General features: G+C 41.6%; 1 long non-coding RNA gene across 1 annotated transcript; it reads left to right on the forward strand.

Moving 5' to 3' along the window:
* The first annotated feature begins 286 nt into the window (after positions 1-286).
* Positions 287-21,823, forward strand: LOC115088835. Its single transcript, XR_003855923.1, has 5 exons — positions 287-423; positions 3,341-3,560; positions 4,892-4,972; positions 11,761-11,850; positions 21,534-21,823. It is a non-coding gene; the product is annotated as an uncharacterized LOC115088835 (long non-coding RNA).
* Positions 21,824-24,335: the final 2,512 nt, after the last annotated feature.

Raw genomic sequence — 24,335 nt, forward strand, 5'->3', positions numbered from 1 at the left:
TATTGATATTATGTGGATGGTTGTTAAAGGGAGGGAAAAGGGAGAAAATCCTCATTGACAATTATGACAACATGTGCTTTATACATCTGTAAAGTTTTCTTGTCATTGACTGAATAAAAAAATTAAGCCTTAAATTTTCTTGAAGATTCCCACTACTGATACTATAACTACAGAACCTGTAACAGAGTGATCCTGTTTTCCCCTGTGTGCAGGTGCAGGACCAGGCTGGATGCCTGATCTACCTTAAATTCCACAGAGAGAGAGCTCTGTGGTCAGGACCAGCTGGTGCAAGGATAAGAGTGTAAGCCCAGCTCCATTCAGGTAGTTGCTGTTAAACCATCCTGTTCATGCCAGCAGGGAGTGAAAATACACTGTCCAGAGGGAGGACAGTCTACAACCCTGTGTAAACTGAATACTGCAAAGGTAGGCAGTCATTCTCAGCATTGTGTCTGTTTGAATGTGAATAATGCGAATATTACTTCAGAAAGGCTGGAGTCAGCGTGTTTTCTGACTCCAGGAGAGTGAAGGCTGCTCGGCCATCCTTGTATATGATGTCAGGTCGGGGACTTTTTTTCTAAAGCTTGGCACAGGAAAACCCCCACTATGAACAAAAGTTTCTATGTGTGACCTGCCAGAAGCAGTTGGAGGCAAAAGGGGGTGACTCAGGTAGCACATTGAAGCAAAGCAGTGCTGCTAGGAATGCAGAGTGCTGGGAGTTGAAGTGCTGGCTCAAGGAATAGTGCAGAAGAGAAAAAGAAAATGACACTGCCTTTAAATTAGTGAATAACCTGGAGCCTGGAAGGTAGTCAAGCTTGGGGTTGTTTTGCAGACAAAAGAGTCAAGCTCTGTCTGGAGTTTAGGGCTTGTCTTACATGGTATGGTTAGTGCCGGTGAGGCAGGGCTTTTCTTTTTTTTTTTTACTTTGAAGAAAAAGAGAGAGAGAAAGGCAATTGTGCCTGTGGCTGAAATAGGGCATGATACAAGCAGAAAGTGAAATTGCTAGCAAGTGCATCTACCAGAGGTCTAGGCAATACTCCAGAAAAGCTGGTCTAGATCCAGTACAGGTACTGCAGTGCAGGCAAAAGAAGGAAGAGAAGCCAGGGACCTTGAAGAAATGCAGCAGACTGGAAGCATGGTGGAGGTTGATGTGTACTAGGGATGTGAATCGTGTCCTCGATCGTCTTAACGATCGATTTCGGCTGGGAGGGGGAGGGAATCGTATTGTTGCCGTTTGGGGGGGTAAAATATCGTGAAAAATCGTGAAAAATGTAAAAATCTAAAAATCGCAAAACCGGCACATTAAAACCCCCTAAAACCCACCCCCGACCCTTTAAATTAAATCCCCCACCCTCCCGAACCCCCCCCAAATGAGTTAAATAACCTGCGGGTCCAGCGGCGGTCCGGAACGGCAGCGGTCCGGAACGGGCTCCTGCTCCTGAATCTTGTTGTCTTCAGCCGGTGCCATTTTCCAAAATGGCGCCGAAAAATGGCGGCGGCCATAGACGAACACGATTGGACGGCAGGAGGTCCTTCCGGACCCCCGCTGGACTTTTGGCAAGTCTCGTGGGGGTCAGGAGGCCCCCCACAAGCTGGCCAAAAGTTCCTGGAGGTCCAGCGGGGGTCAGGGAGCGATTTCCCGCCGCAAATCGTTTTCGTACGGAAAATGGTGCTGGCAGGAGATCGACTGCAGGAGGTCGTTCAGCGAGGGTTCCGGCGCCTCGCTGAACAACCTCCTGCAGTCGATCTCCTGCCGGCGCCATTTTCCGTACGAAAACGATTCGCGGCGGGAAATCGCTCCCTGACCCCCGCTGGACCTCCAGGAACTTTTGGCCAGCTTGTGGGGGGCCTCCTGACCCTCACGAGACTTTCCAAAAGTCCAGCGGGGGTCCGGAAGGACCTCCTGCCGTCCAATCGTGTTCGTCTATGGCTGCCGCCATTTTTCGGCGCCATTTTGGAAAATGGCGCCGGCTGAAGACAACAAGATTCAGGAGCAGGAGCCCGTTCCGGACCGCTGCCGTTCCGGACCGTCGCTGGACCCGCAGGTTATTTAACTCATTTGGGGGGGGGTTCGGGAGGGTGGGGGATTTAATTTAAAGGGTCGGGGGTGGGTTTTAGGGGGTTTTAGTGTGCCGACTCACGATTCTAATGATTTATAACGATAAATCGTTAGAATCTCTATTGTATTGTGTTCCATAATGGTTTAAGACGATATTAAAATTATCGGATGATAATTTTAATCGTCCTAAAACGATTCACATCCCTAATGTGTACATCTTGATATGGAGGCTCCTGAAGAGGCAGCTGCAGGAGAGCCTTGTCCAGAGCCAGCTATCTTAAACTAAGGGAAAAAAGGAGCAGGAAGCACACCTTGCTCTCACTGACTCCTATGTAGAGGAGGGCGTGCCTTATTTGTGAATACAGAGAAGCAATGGTAGTCACCCTGAGAGGGCTGCCATACATGCGCAGAGAGAAGAAGACTGAATTAACTGGCTATAGCCGATCTCTGAAGTACAGGAGCTTGGAGCAGTAAGGCAATTTGCCAGTGAGAACACTGTGTTAGTGAGTGAACTGAGGAAAACTCCCAGCCTGCCAGAAGTGGAGTCAAGCAAGGCTGTAGTGCTTCTGGAACTTTAAGAGACAGAGCAGCCATTTGAATTATGTGACTGGTGCTTGACCCTTCAAAGAGACTCCACTCCACAGGGAAGCAGGAATGGGGCTGGAGATAAAATAAACCCTGAGTGGCAAGAACTTGCTGAGGGTAGAAGCAGCACAGACTGCCCAGAAGGAGGCAAGGTTGAATAGCCTGAGGAAGGCTGTAGAAAGAATGTGGAGCAGGGCTCTGCAGGGAAGCCTGGGAATGGTACCACAGAAAGCCCAGAGGGACCCTAAAACCCAAAGAAAGCCCAGAGACAGGGGCTTTGGAGGGCCCTGAGAGTGTAGGCATGGAGTACCCAGAAGGGGGCAATAATGAACAGCCTGCTGCATGCAGCACTGATGGTCCTGAGAGAGGCGCTATTAAAGGGCCCTTGAAGAATCCACAGAAGCCATGGAGACCCCAGTGAGAGGGGCTGCTGAGGAATCAGTGAGAGGTGCTGTGCAATCGCCAGAGGAAACACAAGTCGCCAAAGAGATGAGTGAAAAGTGCTCACCTTATGTCCCACAGCCAGTCCAAAGAGGGAGATCAGATAAAGGGGAGTGGGGGTGTGCGGTGCTTCCCTGGATGGGATCCAGGGTGAAGTAGTGACACTTGGACTGACTGGTCCAAGCTGAGGTGTGTGGGTGGGGTGGGGTGGGGGGTATGTAATGGAGTGACCCCATTTTCCCTTGTTTGCATGTGCAGGACTAAGCTAGATGCCTGGTACACCTTAAATCCCACAGAGGGAGAGAGCTCTGTGGGTGGGACCAGCTGGAGCAGGGCTAAGAGTGTAAGCCCAGCTGGATTCAGGAGGTCCCTACCTTTCCAGGAGAGGCAGATCCTGTCCAAGCCAGAAGGGAATGAAGGGACACTGTCCAGAGAGAAGACAGTCTAAAACCTTGTGTGTAATCTTAATACTGCAAAGGTAGGCAGAGATTCTCAGCATTGTTTCTGTTTGAATGTGAATGAAGTGAATATTACTTCAGAAAGGCTGGAGTCAGCGTGTTTTCTGACTCTAGGAGAGTGAAACCTGCTTGGCCATCCTCACAGAGCCAAGGTACTAACCCACAGGATTTTCTTTTGGTTAATGGCCTCCTTTGTGCACAACTTTGCTACCTATGCAAATGAACTGAGTAGCAAAACTGTGCACAAAGGTTTGCTCCTTGGATAGCCAAAAAACCCTGCTTCTCACTTAGTTATAGTATCCTTTTTTGCAAAAACTGGCATGTGAAGACATTTTTGCTTGCTGGGTTTTGTTAAATTCATAATTAATAAACTGCTTTGCAAGCTCTTGCATCACAGCAGCTTATTTAAGAACTGAAATAACTTGCACTCATACATGTGAATTTTCAAAGGAGTTACATAAGTAAATGTAACATTTTTGTAGCAATTTAAAAAAAACCCAGTGCACTTACATGAATAAATCCTATGGACAATTCAATGGCATATATTGTAGCAGTTTTCAAAAATCCCCTTACTCGTCAAGTGCATTTACATGTGTAAAAGCCAATTTTAAGTGAGCAAATGCTCTTTAAAATCAGGCCCATAGTAGTCTACACTCGATAGTTTACTATAGAGGAGGGATAAGATTTTATGATTTGCTTCACAGAAGGGGGACCATGTGAAAAAAACTACACAAATCTTTGAAATGTCAGCATTGTAGCGTGTTTCGGGGAATTTTGCACATTTTTGTAATTGCCTCCTTTGTGGCTATTTCCTGGATCATGGACAGCATTGTCATGAAGCAATACTTGTAATGCATTCATAGGCCAACTATTAAACTCAAGAGAGTGTTAGAACCTATTCCTAAAACCCTTACCAAGGAAAATCAATGCCTCCTATAAACCACTACCTCTGTGGAGGGATCTCGGTTGTGGTCAAGGGTAATTATCTTGTTTGTAGTCGTCTTATATGGCAGTGGGTCCTGTGTTGTCCCACAGAGCATATAGACCAATGCCCTCCTCCCAATCAGGTCTTCCAAAGAAATAGGGGCAGAAAAATCACCCGGCACTGTTTCTGAGGGAATGAAGAGGCGGCAAGGATAGGATAAAAGATATACTCTCCTTTTAGTGTAATAACTTTAACAATTTTATTCTACTCAAAAAAAAAATGCCATTGGTCATTTTTTTCTTTTAGCTTATCATTAAAGACAGATAAGGAACTGATTGAAGAATACAAGCAAAATACTCAGATAAGTAATGCTCTATTCTTAACTTTTCCTAACTACATTCTAATTTTCTATATCTCTATTTTTAGAAAGTGAGTCTTTGTGCAATATTTGGCTTTCAGAGGAGATCTTATGGATGAAGTGTGGAATGCTGCAGCTGATCTATTAAGGTAAATGTTTTATTTGCTTTTGTGTTTGTCCTTTTCTGTGTGGTGTCTATATTCTCCTTCTTACTCTGTTCCTCTTTCTCTTGTTCTCTCGGCTGTTTTGTTTTTTTATGTGTGTTAGTGTCTTTAAATGTGCCCTCTGTTCAATCAATGGTGTTTGAGATGGTATGTGCACACACTTAGCTTTAGTATTTTCTCTGTTCCTGGCTGATGCTGCTGAAGTTCAAGGTTGGAGAGCTCTGGCTGGAGTTTTATCTTTGGCAATGTATTTTCTCTTCTCCCTACCGTATTATCCTATACTTTCACTAATTAATAAGTCTAACTTCCTGTATCGGTGATCTTCCACCAGCTGATGTTAGTATGTAATCTAATGGTTCCAATAGCTTAGTGACACTGTAAATATCTATTTAAAACAAAGGAGAATCATATTTCCCTACTTTAGGACAAGGGCAGAGGGTCACTGTTTCAGCTCTAATCTTTCACAACTTTCATCTATGCAGAGTGACTTTGGAAGCTAGAGTGACAGCCACTTATTTATTAAAGGTGGTTGATTATTTCAGTATTAGCTGGTCCAAGATATCTCTCATGGACTTAGCAGGCGAAGACACTTGGCATCCACTGTTTGCTAAATGAGGCAGTTTCCTTGTTATATGTGTTAGGGACACTTTGTATCAAGGCTGAAATTCTGTTCTTTGATTCACCTCCACAAATATTGCCACTGTCACTTGCATTGATGCTGTGCCACAGATTCCACTCACTCCAAAGCCTGTCTTAAGCTGACGCTAGCTCCCACGAGTCAGCTACATTTAACAACTACTGCTTTCCTATTTTTCACCTTATCTTAGCCAGTTATCTTTACTTATAATCTGTCACATTCATTCACTCATATTCATGTACTTTCCCACTACTGTCCTTATCTATCTTATGAACCTTTTAGGGGGCCCAGGAGAGGAACAACAGCCTAACACTCCTGCTCTCATCAAAATTCTCTGGGCTGCTGGTACAAATTCTAAACTAACATTCATACTCAGAGTCTAGGATTATCACTCTGGCTGATGTCATGAGCCTAAATAGCTTTTATGTTCAGTCAATGGTGTTTGGTATGGGAACCCTTTCTGTCTGGTGTTTTTGTCATCTGTGTTAGGAAATTTTTGATGGTTTTATAATTCCTTACCCTTGTCTCTGGTTTCTTATTGTGCAACCCTGTTCATTGGTAACTAGGGAAGCCATTGTCTCATGTAGCCTTAGTTACAACTTTGGTCTCTCATCCGGTTGCTATGATGGTCCTACCATTTCAGTGATGCTTCAGGATGAACCATAGGCTTTAGGGATGTTACTATTCCACAAAAAAATTTAATTTTTACCTTACTACAAACTCATGAAATGTTTTTACTAGCAGTGAAAATATTTCCCCCAGTTCACCCAATTTTCCCCAATACCACTAAAATCATTAGAATCAAAGTCTTTTCGTAGGTATTTGCATTTTTCTTTTAAAATCTATTTTCCTGACAATTTTTAGAACAGCTGGGTCAGGATTATTAGGGCCCCCTCTGGTGGCCATCATCAAAATTCCCTAGTTTTACAATGTTTTAGAGGGGGTTTAACCCCCCAAATGGCATGGTTTCCATCTTGGAAAATATCTTCAAAACTAACTCCAGAAACTAGGAGGTGGGGGTCAGTCAGGACCCCAAACCCTTGTTACCATACCCTGATATTTATTGCATTTAAAGTTGGCTTTGTTTTCTTTATCTTTATAATTTTTGGTGTCCCCCGGGCTCTGCAAGTCCCACTGACATCACTGCAGTGGTGTGACACCATTTCTCTCATTCCAGCCCTCCTCACTCAACCATCCCAGCAACACTTAACCTGGCCTTCTTGTCACACCAACACGGACCCTCTGCCACACCGAGATGTCTCATCGCTGCTTCGGGCCCTCCCTCACTGCCACACCAGCGATGCTTTGGTTCCAATTGCGCCCTTCCTGCCATCACAGTCTAACCGATACTGCCTTCCAGCACTCCAGCCTCTCCCCTTCCTCCTCCCTTTAGCATGACTCTGACTTGGCTGAGATATAGGGTGCAGAGCAGCAGAGATTGTGTATGTGTGGGGCCTGAGGATCCCAATCTAATCGTGGCAATCAACCACTCCCTGACACCCTTCCCAGGTCTCTCTCACGGTTGACTCTTGAGTGGTAGGGCTGATTGAGAAAAAGAGGGCACAATGCTATGATGCTGCTCTTCCACTTCTGCAGCCTAACACCATCCTGTAATCTTTGCGGCCTACCACTGCTCTCAGTTGTCCTCTGGGTTCTCTCTTCCCTGAATCAGCCCTTCTACATTCCCATCCAACAAAAACCCTTAAACTTGTGGCTGCATCATGGCCCTTCCTGTCTTGGAATCTGGGACACAGCTCTGTATGTACCACCCAGACATTACAGTTACCTTCAAGTCCCTATCACTACCTAAGCACCTTGCTCTAAAGGTGTTAGGGTCCCAGAGATATATATATATATATATATAGCTTCTGTATATATCTATGGCCGTAGGTATCCCTCCACTAGGATACTTTCCATTGTCTCCATCTATCCCAGAAATGCTAAGGCCTCTATCAGTTTGTATGATGCTGCACATCACACCATTTTGAGGGTGGGCTGGGAGTTGGGTAGTAGGGGTGTTGTGATATGCAGAGGGCTGCAGCATCGTTGAGTTCATCAGAAGGAAGTCAGATGGTACATGGATGAGGTAGAGGTATGGAGATGAACAGTGGTGGAGTTGGGGGCCCTGAGAGTAGTGGTATGATGTCATTGCCTGGAGATTTGGGTGCTGGGCAGGGAGGAGTGCTGTACTTTATGCTTCTGGTTTTTCAGGGGTGTTGGAGGAAGAGAACAGACCAGAAACTTTGCAACAGTATGACTCGTTATTGGCCTATGATAGTATCTTGGGTCAGGGCCGGCGCGTCCATTAGGTGAACTTCGGTGGTCGCCTAGGGCGCTGAGCCATAGAGGGCGCCGAAAAGCAGCCACGTGGTGCTCACGGCAAAGAGAAATAGAGACTGCTCACAGCCCTGAGAAGCACAGAGTCTGCGCTGAAACGGGGCGGCAGCACAAGGGTTGCTTAGGGCACCCAATACTCTTGCACTGGCCCTGTCTTGGGTACATACAGGGATTATGAGGGTTGGGCCTGGCTAAAATGAGTGGTTCAGAGATAAAATGGAGGAGAACCACTTTATGTCCTGGGGTACTCAGGATATCAACCTTTGTCATAAATGACTTCCAAGGATCATGGAGATAGGGCAGGCATGATTGGGCAGTAAGTAGTACCTTTCATGTTCCCTAGGAAACGAGAGGGGTGGGGAAGGCAGGATCTCAGTCTAAGGGTTCATGTAGTGTTCAGGACATCTGTTAGCATTTCAACAGGATCTCCTGAAATGAAGTTGGCCATAGAGGCAAAAACTCATAATAAAACCTTTTAAAAATATATCCAAAGCAAGAAACCTGTGAGGGAGTCAGTTGGACCATTAGATGACCGAGGGGTTAAAGGGGCTCTTAGGGAAGATAAGGCCATTGCAGAAAGCCTAAATGAATTCTTTGCTTCCTTGTTTACTAATGAGGAAGTTGGGGAGATACCAGTTCAGGAGATGGTTTCAAGGGTGATGAGTCAGACGAACTAAACCAAATCACTGTGAACTGGGAAGATGTAGTAGGCCAGATTGACAAACTAAAGAGTAGCATCCTAGGGTAAAAAGGAACTAAAAAATGAAATTTCTGATACATTAGTTAAAATTTGTAACCTATCATTAAAATCATCTATTGTACCTGAAGACTGGAGGGAGGCCAATGTAACCCCAATATTTAAAAAGGACTCCAGGGGTGATCCGGGTAACTATAGACCAGTGAGCCTGACTTCAGTGCTAGGAAAAATAGTGGAAAGTATTCTAAAGATAAAAATCATAGAGCATATAGAAAGACATGGTTTAATGGAACACAGTCAACATGGATTTACCCAAGGGAAGTCTTACCTAACAAATCTGCTTCATTTTTTTGAAGGGGTTATTAAACATGTGGATAAAGGTGAACTGGTAGATGTAGTGTATTTGGATTTTCAGAAGGCATTTGACAAAGTCCCTCATGAGAGGCTTCTAAGAAAACTAAAACGTCATGGGATAGGAGGCAATGTCCTTTTGTGGATTACAAACTGGTTAAAAGACAAGAAACTGAGAGGATTAAATGGTCAATTTTCTCAGTAGAAAAAGGTAAATAGTGGAGTGCCTCAGGGATCTGTACTTGGACTGGTGCTTTTCAATATATATATCATATATATATATATATATATATATATATATATATAAATATATATATATTATCATACTATTACCATTCACAACTGTCATATTTATTCATTTGATTACCTATGTACCGTTTCATAGTCTTATTTTTTCACTTGCTATTCTAATGTATCAATAGGCTGAAATGTAAATATTGTGCTGTTCAATTTCTCCCCTTCCATCCCAAGTTTATTTTCCTTGTTTTTTGTAACTTTCCCTCTCCCTTTTTCTGATTCACTGTATTTAAAGTTCAAGGCTCTTATTGAAAATATTGTTTTTTACGTTACGTTATGCCTTACACTCCTTGTTATTTGTAAACCGGGTTGATGTGATGCCTATCATGAAACTCGGTATAACAAAAACAATAAATAAATAAATAAATAAATAAATAAATAAATAAATAAATATATGAATGATCTGGAAAGGAATACAATGAGTGAGGTTATCAAATTTGCGGACGTTACAAAATTATTCAGAGTAGTTAAATCACAAGCAGATTGTGATACATTATAGGTAGACCTTGCAAGACTGTAAGATTGGGCATCCAAATGGCAGATGAAATTTAATGTGGCCAAGTGCAAGGTCTTGCACATAGGGAAAAATAACCCTTGCTGTGGTTACACGATGTTAGGTTCCATATTAGGAACTACCACCCAGGAAAAAGATCTAGGCATCATAGTGGATAATACTTTAAAATTGTCAGGTCAGTGTGCTGCAGCAGTCAAAAAAGCAAACAGAATGTTAGGAATTATTAGGAAGGGAATGGTTAATAAAATGGAAAATGTCATAATGCCTCTGTATCACTCCATGGTGAGACCGCACCTTGAATATTGTATACAATTCTGGTCGCCGCATCTAAAAAAAAGATAGAGTTGTGATGGAGAAGGTTCAGAGAAGGGCAACCAAAATGATAAAGGGGATGGAACCTCTTTACCCTTTCCCCTATGAGGAAAGGGTAAAGAAGTTAGGGCTGTTCAGCTTGGAGAAGAGACGACTGTGGTGGGATATGATAGAGGTCTTTAAGATCATGAGAGGTCTTGAACGAGTAGATGTGAAATGGTTATTTACACTTTCAGATAATAGAAGGACTAGGGGGCATTCCATGAAGTTAGCAAGTAGCACATTTAAGACTAATCGGAGAAAATTCTTTTCCACTCAACGCACAATAAGGCTCTGTAATTTGTTGCCAGAAGATGTGGTTAGTGCAGTTAGTGTAGCTGGGTTCAAAAAAGGTTTGGATAAGTTCTTGGAGAAGTCCATTAATGGATATTAATCAAGTTTTCTTAGGGAATAGCCACTGCTATTAATTGCATCAGTAGCATGGGATCTTGTTGGTGTTTGGGCAATTGCCAGGTTCTTGTGGCCTGGTTTGGCCTCTGTTGGGGGCAGAATTCTAGGCTTGATGGACCCATAGTCTGACCCAGCATGCCAATTTCTTATGTTCTTCTGTCCTGCTTGTTCCCAGACTTCAAATTTTGGCATGCTTGTTCATCAAGTGGGGTAGGGCATCCTACCTCCAAATGCACCAAGCATGTCTCTAGCAGGGCTGGGAGGAGGTCCAAGGCTTGAGAGTTTATTGAAAAAAGTCCCCTCTCTGATTATTGTGAATGTTCTGGTTAAGTGGCTGCAGGCATACCTGAATGAGGCGGCAGACACGCTTCAGGTGGGTTTTCAACAAGGTTTCATGATTCCATATGTGGGCCCAAGTTTTGGGGAATTCTAGGTCAGTCGGTCATTTTGCAAAGGTTATAGAGAATAAATTAGCGGGTGAATTAATTTAGGGGTACATCACGGGTCTGTTTGAAGCTCCTACTTATTGGATCATGCATTTGTCCCTATTAAAAAGAAATTGTTCCTAAGAACGAGGGCAAGTCAGGGTGGGGGGGAGGGGGGGTTACTGACAAAAGTGGATTATAGTATCTGCTTTTTGGTTGCCACCAGTTAATCCGGATAATTTTTATTCTGTTGGGTTTTACATTTTGGGGTTTTTATTACTTTGATCATTGTCTGGAGTATTCAGTCTTGTGTGCATATTTTAAGACGTTTAGTACATTTGTTTATTTGGGTGACTGTTTGGCTACAGGTTTGGATAGTACACTGTATTATGTGGATAATTTATTTATTTTTTGTGGATCTGAGGTCCTTGTGTACTTCTGCACAATTATTACAGGGGTTTTTTTTTATGCATGTTGTGGATCATTTAGGGATTCCAATAATGGCAGAGAATACAGAGGGTCTGGCATCAAGGTTGATTTTTTTTGGGGGTATTGAATTGGATTCAGAGGACATGGCGGACTTGTGGGGGCATGCCACTGGGGTGTGGTAATTCATCTTGAGAATGGCGGTGGAGGATGGCGGTAATTAGGGTTTGAAAATTGCATTCTTGTCTGGCTCGGGTTCCTTTGTTGTATTCAGTAAACTGCAGTTTCATTTAATACTATTTATGTTTTTTGTGTGATTTTCTTAAGGTTGATTGAGAGAAATGCAGAGAGTCCTGCCTGCCCATGTTAATGATATAAAATGGTTCTCAAACTGGAAGAACAAACATCTGATGTTATGTGAGTCTATATTTTTCAGTGCATTTCAATTAGTTTAAGCTTTTAAAGTGAATTAAAATATACAACTTCATGGACAATGAGTATAATTTAATGAGTTACATTAATTGCTGCTTCAATTGGAAACAAAACATCACATGATGATAGAAAAGCTTGAACAGAATCAACAAAAATACTAAACACTCATCTCTCCAGGTTTACTGTGTATATAATTTATAAAATAAAGACTCTTAAAAAATGTTCTTCCTATGAAAACATTGCCTCAGATATATTGTCCTCCCGCTAGATGGCACTATGGTATACCAAATCCCTTTGTTTTGCCAATAATAAAAATGTAAGTATACATTCTATAGATTTTAACTATGCACTACTAAACATTTTTTCATGAAAAATCCTAAGCTACAGTAGTTTCTAGTCCTTAACTATTTTTCAAATATGGCTTATATATTTTATTCATGTTAATATAAGTATAGAAAGCACTCTTACATATTACTTATATCATGCATGCTTAGCAAACCCAGAACTGACTTTTAATATTTTTATTTTGACCTCCTGTTGAAACTGATAAAAACATTATACTTGATACATATCATATCAGCTAGGCTACTGACTACATAGATGAAGGTGAGGATATCTTTCATGCTGTACATAGGATGCATCTCAGAAGTGTTAGTGACAGTTCTTAAATTACTATCGGGATAATTATGGAATGGCCCACACAGGGAAGTCAGCAAAAAGTTAATCACTTTTGAAAGCAAACATAAACATGTATTTTTGCTTTAAAAAAATAAATTATCCTATGAACAATAATACCTGCTAAAACGTATACAGAAAACTTGGGGGAAATGTTACATGCATATTTTAAAAAAGACAAAAGTATGCGCATATGTCTGAACCCCTTCCCAACACCATCTCCAGGAACACCTCCTTCAGTCCAGGTACATTTATGAGCAACCAGGAAATGCAAATGTAAATTTGGCTGCATATGAGATGGGCCATTTCTACGGGCAATGTTTTAGCCACTGAAATGCCTTTCCACCACATACCAGCATAAGGTTTGATTAGAAAGCACATTTTTTTGCTTCGAAATTTTCTCTTGCTCCTTCGGCTTTCCAGCTCAATAAAAATCAGCCTCTATTATGTCATAGCACTATAAACCTTTGTCTGCAACTCCCTGGGTATTTTCATCTCAGCCCAGTCTAGCCAACCCAGTGACAGTTCTAGGCCAGGGGCCACAAAGCCTGGTTCCTTCTGGAACCCAGCTAATGCGGACTCTAAATCTGGCTAGTAGGTATTGATATTTAGTGATAGATGAGACTCTTTATCCTGGGGGCTATGAACATTACATCTGCAGTATTCCCAGCCATTCTTGCCTGGGCATTAGAACCTTGGACAAGGAATCAAACACAGGTATCCAGCATGGCAGTGTATACTGTACTTTCCACTGAGTCACTGTACCAGCCCTTGAAGAGCACCTCTTAATAATCTTTTTTATATTTTTCAAAGTGGAAATAAGAATTCTAGTAGCCATATTGGTCCTTGAAAAAACATGAATTGTTTGTGGGTTAATGATACCATTTTTGGATCAAACACAAGAACAATGCAAAAATGTAGTATATGAACTTTTGAGTATGCATAGGTCCTATCTAGATGTCGTAGGCTGTGTAAGTGTGCTTTAGGGTTAGATTCAGATTTGTCCCCCAGCAAAAATGGAGAGCTTTTCTATAAACTACATTTTCTTTGAGTCATTAACTCTCTTTACGAAGTTAGAGTTATGTGGTGCTGACAGAACCATTTCAGTTGTTAAGGTTCTGACTCATCCATCTGGTACCATGAGAACTATACATGTCTTGTCTGAAATCTAATTTAAATTTGCAGTTTTGACCCCTGTGTGCCACAGAGAAGGTGTAGAGTGTATAATGTTTGATAGAGTGGTGTTTCTACCCAAGGGAAACTGGCAAGGGTGTTATGAACAAACCTTATTTCAAGAATCCTCGCTCCAACTTACCATACCCCTCAAACCACACTCCTCTGCAAGACCCACCAGATCTGCTTATAGAGATTCCCTCCAAGTTCCCCCCAAAAATCCATTTTTCACAACACTATCAACTGCTGGACCCCATCACTGGAACTCCCTCCCGCCAGATCTCCGCCAGGAACATTGCCATAACACGTTCAGAAAAAAATTAAAAACTTGGCTATTCGCCCAAGCTTACCCCTAAAAAGCCTCAGGGTCACCCACACAGTCTCTTGCCTCACGGATGCGTCCATTTCCGCAACTCAAAGGAACTGTTGTCCGACTAATTGCACTATCTTATAATTTGCTTAATTTCATATACACTATGTAAATCTGTAAATTTGCTTAATTTCATATACACTATGTAAATCTGTAAATTTGCTTAATTTCATTTACACTAGGTAAATTTGTACATAATTCTTATTCTGTAAGCACCCTCTCCTCCTTTTGCCCTCCTCTCCCGTTAGAATTTATTTAACTTAACTTTTAGAATTTATTAGAATTTGTTTAACTTATTTTTTCTCTAACAGCCTAGTTCTACATTCCCTGTTATAATGTAACTTTTGTTTTTGTTTGCTCTGTTAACTGGTTCCCCCTAGTTTACTGTAAACCGGTACGATAAGACCTGGTCTTGAGCATCGGTATATTAAAAGAATTTAAATAAATGAAAAGAGGAAAGATTCCAGAAAGTGTAAGGTCATCCAATTTTCTGTCTTTTTTTTCTTCTTTCTGTAATTTGAAATTGTTTGATGCAATAATGGTTTTATGGGAAAAAGACTTGGCTAACCTGAGTTCTTTTCCTACAGGTAGATGGAGAAGAGTATTAATCATATTTTCTCCCCCAGGAAAAAGATCATGTTGAAGAGAGGGTTCAGTCTAGCCCAGAGTGATCCATAGAAAGTTTTGTTGCATTTTTCCTCCTCCAGAGGAAGATTAAATTGAATAAGGCATATTTTGGAAACTATAGATACAACTCTGACTTCCTCCAGGGTCTGACAATGAGCTGAAGTGTAACTGCATTGAAATTAATATTGAAAGAAATACCTGGTGTTCAGGATATTCTGCACTCTCACAGGGTGCAAAGGATATTGCAAAGATGGGATGGGTTACAAACATATAAGTGCTTAATGTATTCCTCCTTCAGAGAAGGGCGTTTGTTGTGCTGTAATGTACTAAAGCAACTTATTCTGTTGTAAGTTGGATTCCAACTTTTTCTATTTTGGGTACATTTTCTGTGCTGGATACAGAATAACTGAGGTTCAAGATGGCCACTTGACATCTTATGCCTGTAAAACATCCTGGACAACTGATGGTTCTAGCCATATGTTTTAATGTCTGTTGTCAGCTGTGATAAGAAATTGTTCCACTGTACTTCTACAATTCTTCTGTTGGCAGGAGGGAGAGAAATGTGGCCCCTGTGTGCCATAGAGAAGGTGCAGAACATAATGTTTGAGAGAGTGGTGTTTCCTCCTAAGGGGAACTGACAAGAATATTATGAAAGGGGAAAGGTTCTAGAAAGTGTAAAGTCATCCAGTGGTCAGAGGGTGTGTATTGCAACTTGCTGACAGGCAGACTGGTTCAGCACATAGATGTTGGGTTTTGGAAAGGATATTTTACCCAAGTTAGAAAGTGGGGGGTTCTTTCATAGTCACCAAACCAGCAGAAGGAGGCAGCTGTGACCCTCTCCCAGGGTTACACGGGCAGGGAGGAGGAGTTTGGCAGACATTTATTTATTTATTTATTTATTTATTAACTTTTATTTACCGACATTCGTGCAGCACATCATGCCGGTTTACAATGAACTCAGGTGGAAAATACAGTGTAACGATAAAACAATATTTATAATAATGATAGTAAATAAATAACTGGCAATAACAATTAACAATGTGGGGATGGGGAAGAGAGGAGAACAAAGGCAGATAGAGAGAAGAGAAGTAAAGGAATGAAAACTATAGGAATAGAGGGAAACTATGTACAGATGACGGAGTGCACAGGTCTCATTAACTTGAGTATAGGTATCAGTAACTTAAGTACAGGTTTCATTTACTTAAGGAGGGACTCATGAGGACTTGAAAGCCACCAGTATTACTTGGGCTAAGGTGTTCATTCGGAGAAAGGTTATTTGAGGGAGATTGAAAGGTGTACGGGGGGGTAGGGGGTAGAAGGGGGCGGTTGGGAGACAAAGGATTGGAAGGTGACTAGGAGTGAAGAGGGGTAGGGGTGGGTCTGACGGAGGGGGGGAGCAGCCGGAGGATGGTCGAGACAGGGAGGGGCTGGAGGGAAGAATTTGTTTGGTTTGTGTCAGGGTAGGCCTGTCGGAAGAGCCATGTCTTGACTCCTTTCTTGAAATTGTGGAGTGATGTCTCTTGGCGTAGGAGGGTGGGGAGGGAGTTCCAGAGGGTGGGGCCAGCGATGGAGAACGCTCTCCCTCTGGTATGAGACGAATGTGCTGATTTGAGGGATGGTGTGTGGAGAGTGCCTGTGTGGGCTGTTCTTGTAGGTCGGTCAGAGGAGCGGTAGTGAGGCTTCTCATCAAGCCAGGTGTGGTTGTGTTTATGAAGGGAGCTGTGAAGGATGGTTAGGGTTTTGTATTGTGAGCGGAAGGAGATGGGCAGCCAATACCTCATACATACCTCAGAGGTTTCTCAGGAAGCCTGAGAAATATGAAGAGAGAGCAAAAGAAGTTAATTTGAGAACGTAGTCTGAATTAAGGGAACTGTAAGAAGGCCTTCAGGACCAGAAGGGAACCTGTGCCTGATTGGAGTCTCCAAGCAGGGCTGGGGAGCTGCATTTCATCTACAGAAGAGGGAGTGAGTTGCCTTGCAGCCAGACTAAAAAAGTGTGAGTAACAAATTGGATTTAAACTGCTGTGAATGCTAAGGAAGTTGAGTCTAGTTAAAAGGCTGAAGAGAGATTTGTACATAGAATTGTGATTTGAAGTTGTTCTGAACTCTTGGAAAAGGATTGAGATTGAAACTGCTGATTTTTATGGAAGCTGGATCTCTACGATGTTTGGATTGCTTGAACAGTTTGTTTAAATCTTTCATTGGAGATCACCATCTGTAGTGGACAGTGACTTTGTGGAGGTGTTTGGGAGTGTGTCCTCGGCTCAGTCTGGCCCTGCAGTTTATCTGTCCCCAGTCCATGACTCAGCTGAAACTGATTCCTCACTTTGGGTGAGTTATCCCAGGCTCCCCAAAACTGAGAAGGTGACCCCAGAAGGACATGGGGTTACACAATAAATGGAATCATGTAAAAAACAAACAAAAAAAAAACCAACCCGATGTCATGGAGAGTGGGCAAGATCTGAAAGAAAGGCAGCAGAGGGATAAGAGACAGATTATAGTGACTAGATTTGGGGTTGCATGTGCTTTGTTATATTCTGTGTGAGAGTGCTTTGGGCTGCTAAGAATTTGAACTGGTTTGTACTGCTTGCTGCTAGTATTTGGTTTTAAATCAACTTAGGGAATTTGTGCAGCGAGAAGGAACAAATTTCCCCTTTTCCTCGGGTGTGCATCTCCCAGCAATGAATCATGAGATGCAAGGGTTGGTTGGAAGTGGTGTTTAACATACCCCAGACTCAGCTGGAAAAAAAGGGCTGAAGACAATCAAAACAGTAAACAGCAAAAGAACTAACTCTTACTGAACCATTTAGTTCTTCCCTTCATATCATGCACATTACAAAGCCATCGGTGATTTAATGTATTTCTTAATATTAATACTGTCAACAATTGTGCTGAGGGATGACTGACTTTCTGGCAGAGTTTAAAAACTGAATAGTGGGAAGGAAGGCCTCTCCTGGTAGCTCAGCTAGGTTTCAGGTCTCTGGTGTCTGCTGTCTCAGATTTGGCTCCAGCTGGATTTGATTATTGACCTCGCCATATCTATCTGTTCATCTTCAATTATGTCATAGATAACATCTGTCTTCCTTTCAAAGATCTAGCATTAGAGTCAAATTCTTAGGTCTTCGCAAACAGAAACCCTGGGATGGAGCAATAAGCTCACTGACTGCTGGGAAATATTAAATGCTAAAATAGGTTAAGCCCTAATGTAATCAGTCTTATACTTGCTACCTGTAAAGTATCACAGCATGTTGAAAGTGCTGGTTCTTATTGTTTTTTTATTCTTTAAGGAGGTAACTTTAAAAGTTATGTAGGGTGTGTGTATGTAAAATTAAAATAACTTACAATTAACCCTGATTTCAGTGATTTACTAATGTTAGCCTTGTTACTGGTCATTCATAAACTAACAATTCCCCTTGCTATCAATTTAAAAACCTAAAATTTAAGACACCAAATAATATAACCCTACTCCAATTTAAGAACCATTAAATTGAGAGACATATTCACTCCTTAATCAGCTTTTAAAACTTTTGCATCTTCATTTTATTGAGTTGCAAATAGAATTCCAGCAGCGAGTTGGAGGCTATCCAATCTTTTGTATCGAGTGCTACATGAATAATGTCCATAGGGCTGAATGAGGCATATCCCAATATAATAAGGGAGCTCAGATATGTGCTGGGGAGTCCACTGATTGACCTATTCAATAGATCCTTGGAAACGGGAGTGGTGCTGAAAGCTTGGAGAAGAGCAGTTGTGGTCCCACGTCACAAGAATGGTAGCAGAGAGCAGACTGGTTAGCTTCCTCTCCATAGCAGAAAAATTAATGGAGACTCTGTTGAAGAAAAGGATAGTGAACTTACAATCTGATGGGTTGCTGGACTTGAGGCAGTATGGATTCACAGGGGAAGGACCTGTTGGACAAACCTGTCTTTTTTTTTTTTTTTAATTGGATAATTAGAGAATTGGATCAAGTAAGAGCACTCTATGTGATTTACTTGGATTTCAGTAAAGCTTTTGATAGAAGGCTCATTAATAAAATGAGAAGCTTGGGGGTGGGCACGAAGGCGGTGGAGTGGATTACAAACTGGTTGTCAGGAGACAGCAGGTAATGGTAAATGGAACTATTCTGAAGAGAGAACCGTGTTAAGTAGAGTGCCACAGGGATGGGTTTTGTACTGGTTCTGTTCAATATTTTTGCAAACATCATTGCAGAAAGAATAGAAGGTAAAGTTTTGCCTATTATTGGATGATACTAAGATCTGCAACAGAGTAGACATGCCTGATGGAGTAGAGAGAGTGAAAAGTGATTTAAGAAAACTTGAGTGGTTGAAGATTTGATCGATGGGATTCAATGCCAAATGCAGAGACATGCATCTGGGGTACAATAATCTAAAAGCTGTATATGATGGGGAGTGAAAGACTGGGGTATATGATGGGGAGTACATGACTGGGGGTGGGACTTTGGGGTAATAGGGTCTGGCAATCTGAAGGCAGTGAAGCAAAGTGACAAGGTGATAGCTAAAGCCAAAAGAATGCTGGACTACATAGAGAATAACCAGTAAGAAAAAGGAGGTGATGATGCCTTTGTACAGATCATTGGTGAGGTCTCACATGTGTTCAGTTCTGGAGCCTTTGTCTTAAAATGAATACAGACAGAATGGAGGTGTTCCAGAGAAGGACAGTCAAAATAGTGTTCTGTTTTGGAAGATTTATGAGGAGAGGATTAAGGATCTTAATATGTATACCCTGGAAGAAAGGAGGTATAGGGGAGATATGATACAGACCTTCAGATCCTTGAAAGGTTTAATGATGCACAAACTCTGAAACTTTTCTGTTGGAAAGGAAACTGTAGAACAAAATGAAACTCCAGAGGGGATGACTCAGAACCAACATTAGGAAATATTTCTTCATGGAGAGCATGATGGATGCCTGGAATGACCTTCCAGAAGAGTCGGTGAGGATGAAAACAGTAAAAGAATTGAAAAGGGCATGGGATAAACAGTGTAGATTCCTAAAGGCTAAAGCTTGAAATGAAGATGTCATAAAAGCTGGAATCTAGTAGGGATGTGAATCGTTTTTTGACGATTTAAAATATCGTCCGATATATTTTAAATCACCAAAAATCGTTAGAGGCGATATATAATAGGGATTCCCCCGATTTATCATCAAAAATCGTAAATCGGGGGAAGGGGGAGGGCGGGAAAACCGGCACACTAAAACAACCCTAAAACCCACCCCGACCCTTTAAAATAAATCCCCCACCCTCCCGAACCCCCCCAAAATGTCTTAAATTATCTGGGGTCCAGTGGGGGGTCCCGGTGTGATCTTCCACTCTCGGGCCACGGGTGTGTTGATAGAAATGGCGCCGGTGCTACCTTTGCCCTGTCATATGACAGGGCAAAGGTAGCGCCGGCGCCATTTTGGTTCCTGTCCCCCGACATCACGAGCGTAGGAGATTGCTCCCGGACCCCCCGCTGGACCCCCAGGGACTTTTGGCCAGCTTGGGGGGGGGCCTCCTGACCCCCACAAGACTTGCCAAAAGTCCAGCGGGGGTCCGGGAACGACCTCCTGCACTCGAATCGTGTTGCCATAATGAAAAATGGCACCGGCCATATGGCCGGTGCCATTTTGCAATACGGCAATATGGCCATATGGCCGGCGCCATGTATTGCAAAATGGCACCGGCCGTATGGCCATATTGCCGTATTGCAAAATGGCGCCGGCCGTATGGCCGTATGGCCGGCGCCATTTTTCATTACGGCAACACGATCTAACCCACCCCCCAGCCCTACCTAAATCCCCCCCCCCACCTTTATTTTGTAAATTACGCCTGCCAGCTGCCGGTACACGATCCCCTGGCATGGCCGCTGTGCCGGAGGCCTCGCTTCTGCCCCGCCCTTGCCCTGCCCCTTTCACAAAGCCCCGGGACATACGCGCGTCCTGGGGCTTTGTGCATGTCGCCGGGCCTATGCAAAATAGGCTCGGGAGCGCACGAGCGGTTACTCGTGTAAATCCTGAGGATTTACACCCGTAACCCTTTTAAAATCCGCCCTTCAATGTATATGGGCAAGACGAAGCCAGGTTTCTGTGCTTTTTATAAAAATGAAGTGTTCAAATTAACATAGAAATCTACATAGCCTAAAAACGCCGTTAGAGATAAACATCCTCTAAACAGTGTCAAAACACTTTTTTACAGCAAAACTAACAGTAGACAAATTGGTGCCCATGCCAAGATAGGTTTTACAACCTAGGTATTTCTTCTTCAAGGCTTCATTTCTCAGTTCTGTCTCATATAGAAAAATATCCATAATACTTTGATGTCCATCTTCCATTTTCTTTGGTTCAGAGAGAACAAGCTCCTTTAAGGTATACTCAGAAAATGTTGGTCTAAATTATCTCTATAAGAGAACACAGATTTCATGTATTATGCAGTTTGGAGAGAGAGAGAGGATAGGACAGCAGAAGTTCTGTTTATGACTCTGTACATTAAGCATGAGGCCCCTTCAAAGATTTATATAGAATTACAGCACCATTTCTATGCTGAACTCATGTTATGGCTGACAGCTGCTGTGACTGGGGCTGAAGCCCATGAATAGAGTATAAATATCGCTGATTGGAAGGAAGACCAGTTAATATGAAAAGTACCTTTTCATATTAAGCTAGAAGGGACAAGATGCCCTTCTTTCACTGATCAGGCCCCATTGATGTGAATTTGCTGCCATCTGATATTCAGTTGGAGCTAAACTATTCTAAATTGCTCAAAAATGAATTTTTAATTGTATTTATTTTAATGTTAATTGTTCTGATTTATTTTGTTTCTGGAAAAGTACAATTGGCTTGAAGACCCAGTTGAAGTACCATGGACTAAGTCTTTTCATTGACCAGAGTGAAGTTGGATTATCTGATATTTTTCTGTTTTGCACCAATATTTGAATACTTTTTCTATGTCTCTTCTACATATATTGATATGGTCTCTAATATATGATTTTAATGAGTTGTATGAATGGGATGTGTTCATGAGTTAATTTTTTATGATTGTTCAATAAAGTCCTTTTCTCACATTTTCTAAAATTTTGCAAATAAAAGTATAAGGTTTGCTTTTTCAGACTTTGGTTTGAATATTGTCTTGTAACCCTTTTTTAATAGATGTATTTTATTTAATTGTAAACCACTTTGAATTTGAAAGGTGGTGCATAAAAATTAATAAACTAAACTACTAAAAGGCTCCAATATCTTAATTGCTTCTATTTTTTTTAACTGTAGTTCTGCAAGAAGCTTTTAATCATTTCAGCAAACTACATGAAATTTAAAGCAATCTGCTTTAAATTGGTCATTTACCAAATTGCATTAGGGCCCTAATGCCCACGATAAATAACTCATCGCGAGATGCGTATACAAACTTTAAAATTTTTACCAAATGGGAGGAGTTTGGATGGAGTTAGGGTAGAGTAAATTTAAAAAGAGGGGTGCTTGCCATTGCTTGCAATAGGATAAAGCACGTTATCATGGGTTTTAATGCCGGAAATAACTATACCTTTTTTCCTCGCGTTATGCTGTGTGATATGCCTGAATTGGGATTGCACTAAATATCACAAATCCCGTTTCAGGCAGTGGACGGGAGGAGAGAGAGCCTCTGTGGAGGCCACATATTAGTCAACCTTTTACACCACTATAGGAGAGGCAATTTGTAACTGAAAGTGAGGTTTTGGTGGTGGTCTAAGTTTTGGGGGGCAGTTATACATGCACAATCAGAGATACGAACAGCGCAGTACACATCAGTAAAGATTTGATGTGATTTCGAGTGAGGAAAGGTACACAAAGATGAGATTTGTACAGTGTACTCTCGACCTAGTTTGAAGAACTCACTACCTAACTGCTCTCATGGTTTGTTTCTCCTCTCCTGCTGTTCTACATGGGACTTCTTGACATTGATTTTTTTTTGTGTGTCCTCATTTGGTCTCTTGCTGCATCGTCTCCTGCTTTGTTGCATGCAAGTCTCTATCCAATTTTTTAATTATTCCTAGGTTCCATTTCTCCAATGAATCCTTTTTTTGAGCTCTTCCCTTACACCTTACTACCTCTCGCCATCCAAATGCTTGCTCCCTCTCTCCACTTGATCCCATGTTTTTTATTTTCCATCTGGTTGCATTTTTTTTTCTTATTTAATGAAACATTCTCTTAATGCATTTCTCTGTTTCATTTCTATAAACAGACATAGTGCTCTCCTGCTTCTTCTTTGCTCTATTTGTCACTTCTATATCATCTCCTTCTCTGCTTGCATCTTCATTCATCCCTCCTAGTTTCCTCCCCTTCTTTTTCTTCTACTGATTGCTCCTCAGTTGTTTTAGTGATTGCCAAAAACATTCTGTGTAATGGTCAAATTTCATCCGAGTTATAAAACTAAAGTGCCAGAAAACTAAAAAAAAAAACTAAAAAAATCAATAGGCAATCAATTTGATAAAAGTCAAAATGGTACAGTCTAGCCACATCTAGACATTCTAAAACCTCAGCTTTTTGAGGCTTCTTTTAAATCTTAACTACTTATCTATGATAAAAAAATATATCTTCCTTAGACTCTTGGGGCCTGCCTGATATTCAAACTTATCTGGCTATTTTACTTAGCCTGATATAATATATGCTGCTGAATATCTGTGTACAAGTCGCTACTTAGTCGGATAAATTATATCTGTCTAAGTTAAACCTGCTCATTGCAGATATAACGTACCTGCATAATTATCTATCTAAGGCTAAATATCATTAGGAGGATTAGTTATCTGACTACATAGCCCCTTCCTGATCCCACCCACCCACTATCTAACTGGTTAAGAAATAGCCAGATAAGTGACTTATCTGGCTATTTAGTGGCTACTGAACATAACCAGATATGCAGTGGCCCACTAGATAGCTGTATAGGTACTACTTATCGGGCTATCAAGTGCTGAATGTGCTTTGAATATCAGCCTCCTTTTGTCATTTATTTTTGTCTTGACTAGATTTTAAGCTGTACATAGCAGGTACTGTTTCTTATGTGTATCTGTACAGTGTATGTATATGTCTAATAGCACTTTATAAATAATAAGTGTTAGTGGTAATAGGAAAATAATTCTTATCGCATGACATATGGCACAAAAAGTCTGTAACACGTGTGCCTAAAAAGTTAAGCAAACAAGTTATTTTCTTCCATGCTCCTAATCAAAATGTTTTTCACGTTACTGTTTGTGCTTTCCCTTTTTTCTCCTATTCTATGCTCAATCTAGGTGATTTCAATCGAAATAGCTCTGGCTCCTGCCTTCTCCATTCTGCCATTCTGTTGCTCTGCTTTGTGTTGACATTTGTATCACTGCTTTGAGCTATAGGAACAGATTTCAATGCAATTCTTTCTCTTGTTTACTGGCAGAAAACAAGTAGGGAAAATTGCAGTATTAAAATGTACTGTTAATTTAATAAAATTATAAGCTAAGAGCTCCTATATAAATGAATTTATAACTACTATTGGAAAGGGAGAGTACATTTTGGGAAACCATAGTGTGAGTAGTCTAAGCCAGGAGATAAAGGAAGGATACCCATGCTCATTGTTATCTTTCTGGAAAAAAAGGTGGCAGTATTCATATGCAAGATGCATGTTTTTT

This window comes from Rhinatrema bivittatum, chromosome 3 (genome assembly GCF_901001135.1).
Source record: "Rhinatrema bivittatum chromosome 3, aRhiBiv1.1, whole genome shotgun sequence".
NCBI lineage: Eukaryota > Metazoa > Chordata > Amphibia > Gymnophiona > Rhinatrematidae > Rhinatrema > Rhinatrema bivittatum.